The sequence below is a fragment of the Megachile rotundata genome, chromosome 2, assembly GCF_050947335.1.
Source record: "Megachile rotundata isolate GNS110a chromosome 2, iyMegRotu1, whole genome shotgun sequence".
Classification (NCBI taxonomy): Eukaryota; Metazoa; Arthropoda; class Insecta; order Hymenoptera; family Megachilidae; genus Megachile; species Megachile rotundata.
Genome location: NC_134984.1, coordinates 6,346,615 through 6,351,368, shown reverse-complemented (window position 1 = coordinate 6,351,368; position 4,754 = coordinate 6,346,615). Strand labels below are relative to the sequence as shown.

At 37.6% G+C, this 4,754-nt stretch overlaps 1 long non-coding RNA gene across 1 annotated transcript; it reads left to right on the top strand.

Moving 5' to 3' along the window:
- The first annotated feature begins 2,052 nt into the window (after nt 1–2,052).
- On the top strand, nt 2,053–4,396 carry LOC143266615 (uncharacterized). Its single transcript, XR_013041560.1, has 4 exons — nt 2,053–2,391; nt 2,491–2,756; nt 2,867–2,940; nt 3,004–4,396. It is a non-coding gene; the product is annotated as an uncharacterized LOC143266615 (long non-coding RNA).
- The last annotated feature ends 358 nt before the right edge of the window (nt 4,397–4,754 follow it).

The following is a 4,754-nucleotide window of genomic DNA, read 5'->3' as shown; positions in this document are numbered from 1 at the left end:
TATTATGCATTAATTATAAAATCGAACGGTTTAATTTTGATTTAAATGTCGCTCTTTAATTTCTGGCTAACAATTTGATATTAAAATAGTAGTATAACGGTGTTTTAGCGAAAAATACATTTTCTGTCCTTTTCTAATTAACTGCGCACGAATTCTACGAGGGCTGAATCTATTCCGATTTACAGCTTTTTAATTGAAGAAAATAATTGTGGTTCCGGCCATGAGTAGTTTAATACTGGTTGATTTTACGTATATAAATTGATTTAGCTAATTAATTAATTTAATGTTTGATAATGCCGTAAATAGAAATAGTATCGCTATCCTTTTCTAGGATTAGCGCTGATCTCAAGGATTTCGGGCGAGTATCGCGGCACGTAGGCACATCATAGCGTAACGGAAATTTCTTATACAAACTATTTATTAGAAAAATAAAATAAAATAATACATAATCTTGTTTTAATCGTTCTAACTTAATGTTCAATTATTTTTATGGAAGATATTACCTACTCTAAATCAAAATCATAAGTTAATTAATATAAATGAAAATATATATATATATTGATTACCGACTGTCGAATTTGGTAGATCGATAATCGATACGTGACCCATCGTCGGTAATTTTGGCAATCACTGTCGGTAATTAACTATTCTAAACGGTGGGTACAAGATTGTCGCGACGTTGAAGGGAGCCAAAAAACTTCTCCAGGGACGTTACACCTTCTCCCTCATCGAAGTCTCTTGTCCTCAAGAGACTTTTTGTTGGTGGCTCGCTCGGTGGTGCATTTTTGGCACTTGCAGAATTCCGTGTTGTTCCGGGGTGACACTGCGCCTCGTCCAAATAACCACAGGATTTTCCAATTTTCACGTCGCGGGTCTCCGCGGTTGATGCTTTTGTATGTCTCGTATGGTGGGTTGGGTGTGTCAGTTTTAACTATTTTCCATTCGTTGGTGGATTTTTTCTGATCGAATCGAATCTCAATTACGTATATGCGGAATATGTGTATGCGTAATTATTTTACCTGGCCTAGATTTTTCTGTATCTTTGACTTTAGATTTCTTGTCACGGCTTTCCTTCCTGCTCGGCGTGCCATGTTACTTGTAATGTGCTTCGTTGTCTATTACTATGGGATTTATTGTGGCGTGATCAATCATGGCGCGATTAATTATGGCGTCGCTGATTGTCGCGATTACGTAACGGCGTGTGCTAATTACGGCGTAATTTAGAATTTATTATTATTTTTACTCGTTTTGCTTTCATAACTTAGCCTTATGGGTGGTGTTAGTTATTTAGCAGAAAAAAAGTGTTCAGTCATAACTTTATTTAATATGCACATATATGTATATATTTAATCAGTAGATTTTTATATTCAGAACTGGTGGAATCGGACATTTTCTAATTCTATTACGGGGTAGTTCCCGTCCGAGTTCAGGAGGACCCCTGTGTGGAATGCCTCCTCTTCGACGCTATCCATTTGTAAATTGCGATTTCAGCAGGTGGTACAGGCCATCGCGGGCAGCATGACAGAAAACCTCTGCTTACAACGCATACATCGGGCCTTCCGTGTTGCTGAGTCGTATTTTATGAAATGGTGGTTTCCTATATGCGAATATATGTACGAACATATTTTATTCTAGATATCATTATTAGGATATAATGAATATTTTTCTTTTTATGCTTGCCTGCGCTCCACCATTCCTTCTTGGCATCAGGGTGCGCAGTGCTTACGCAATTCCCGCACAATCGTCCCACGCTCTGGTTAAACTTGTAGGAGAAGGCGATTCTCCTATCTTTCATGCAGATCGCTGATTGCAGGTGGTTGTCTGCTGGAGTTTCCATTTTTCCACAGGTTTTGATTAATCTCTTCACTTTCTTTTTGTGACTGTTCCTTCGGATGGCACACTTACTAATGACTCCTTGTTCGTACGGCTACGCCCTTACGCACGTATTCATCTTTCTGTCGATTTCCAATTATTCAGTTGTAAATAGGCCCGCTTAACTCGATCCTTATGTACGATTCTCCTTTTGTTCCTACGCTCTATTTGTAACTCTACGTTATTGTCTCCTACGATACGTGTAATCTTGTAAGGGCCTGAGTATTCCTTCTTAAGTTTATTCTTCCGTGCCGGATTAAGGAGGAATACGTCCTCGCCTGTCTCGTAATGAATCGGTCGGATCTTCTTGTCGTAATAATGTTTCTGTCGGTGTTTCGCCTGTTCGAGATTGTTTCGTGCAGTTTTCCGGAAATTGTGTAGTTTTGTGATAAGATCGTCGACGTAGTCCGAATAAGTGGATATTACATCTTCTGTTGGAAAATTCGACGGTTTTCCTGCTTTCCTACCGAATACTAACTCGTGAGGAGTAAATCTTGTACCTTCGTGGAGACTGGTGTGGTAGGAAAACATCGCTTGCGGTAGCCATTCATCCCATTGTTTTTCTACTGTGAGAAAGTGTTTTAGATATTCTATTAATACTTGGTGGCTTCTTTCTAGGGATCCATTTGACTGCGGATGGAAAGACGACGTTCTGTATGCCCGTATGTGGAATATTTTAGCTAACTTCTTCATTAAAGCGCTCATGAAACATGCCCCTTGGTCAGTTAAAATCGCCTTTGGAGAGCCAAATGTGCAAATAAAGTGCTCAGTGAATGCTTTCGCTACGTCTTCTGCGGTCATTGAGGCGATGGGTGCTGTTACTGAATATTTAGTTAAATTATCTTGGATGGTCAATATATAGCTGTATCCTCTTGAGGTTAATGGTAAGGGTCCTAATATATCCATCGAGACTTTATCGAATGCATCTAGGGGAGTGTCCGTAATTACTATAGGTTTTTTATTCTTTACGCGAACTAATTTGTTTCTTTGACAGTCTATACAGGTTTTTACAAAATCGGCTATGTCTCTCTTCATATTTTTCCAATAATAATTATCTCTGACGCGATGGTAAGTTTTTCTTATTCCTTTATGCCCCCCGGTGGGTGTTATAATGATTTTCTTGAATTATAGGGATTCTTTCCCCGAACGATGGAGTCTTAATATCCCCGGTGCAAATGGTGATACGTATAGGCATGTCAGCAAAAGTTAAGTGTATTAATTTTTTAAGATTTTTGTTATCTGGTAAGCTAAGGTCACTAATTTTATTTTTTCGGAGGAGTAACGCGAGTTTCTTAAGGGTCTGAGGTAATTCCTTTTTTGATATCATGGTTACGCCGAATATCCATTGCTTCTTCAATTTAAATTGAGTTATTTCCTTTTCAGGTGTTGGTTTGATTTTCTTCCTCTTGGTGAATAACTCCGACTCGGAATCCAGAGGAATTCCTTGGGAGTCCCAAAATACTGCTATTGGTCCTTTTCTTGTCCAGAGATGATCTTTCACTTCGATTACAGAGCTTGTTACTTCTTCTGTTATCCTTGGTTTTCGCACTTTACTTACTATAAGTTTCCCATCTTCTCGTTTTATTTTAATGGGAGTTATTGGACCCGATTTATTTAACTTTTTAGGCTCGTAAGGAGGTTCTTCTTCCTCTTCTCTCTCGGATTCTGAAGATGGAGGTGCAGCATTAATTTTCGGCGGATCTCTAAATAGATGTTTGGGAATTATTGTTTCTTCACTGAATTCTTCTATTTCATCTCCGATTACCAGAGGATCGTTTTTCCTTAATACTAGTGGCGGTGGAGTTTTTGCCTTGAATGCGCAGGGTGGTTGATGAATTTGTGCTTGAACTTGCATTTGGTGTTCTTTATTTCTTCCGTAGTTAATAACTTCTTCATTTTTCCTCTCGTTAATGGTATCTTCGTCAGAACCGTCTGTATCGTAATAGTTCGATTTGTCGGAGCTTATTTCTTCTTCTTTTATCCCTTTCCTGCGTTTATGAGCAAGTGCGTCTGAATTTTTATCTTCCAATGGACGAGTAGGGTATTGATGATACCTCTTAGGCCTTTTTAACCGACTTCGAAAAAGGAGGAGGTTACTCAATTCGATCAGTATATATATAATTTTTTTTTTCTTTTTCTTTTTTTTTTCTATGTGTGCCCGCCGATTACGCCTAGCTGGATGGACCGATCGGAACGAAACCTTTTGCATCTGTTAGGTTCTGACTCCCCATTGGTACCATTATCAAAAAATTTTTCATTTTTTAATTGCAAAGTATTGTTATTGCAAAAAAATCGGCAACTTTTGAAATAAAGTTTTCTCGATTTTAGTGCGCTTTTAATATCTTATCACGGACATGATTCTGAACAATTTTGTTCATATACAAATTTCGCGGAAAGGTTTAGTTTTCGAGATATTAGCGAAAAATTGTTGAAAAGTTTTGAAATCAACTTTGGACGATTTTCATGTCCTTTTAGTATGTTATCAGGGACACGATTCTGAACAACTTTTTCCTTATCCACAATTAAGGGGAAGCTTTAGTTTTCGAGTCATTAGCGAAAAACTATTGTTACTAATATATTGAATTCTACGTATGCCTTCGTGTCTCTGGTGGTGTATGAGTCAACATGCAGTCGCCGATTTTCTACTGTTTCTACAAACACGTCTTGCCGGCCGATAAAAAGTGTGAAATAAAATAATTTTTAGAAAAAAAATACACCGACTTCGAAATGCACTAAAAAGTATAAAATAATTTCTATTTCCTAATGAAGTAATTTCTATTTCATTCAATCATACAATTACGTAACAGATATGAATGAAACCTATTTACTCGTTAGGTATTATATTAAATACATTTCAACCTTTTCGGAGGCGGCGCAAAATT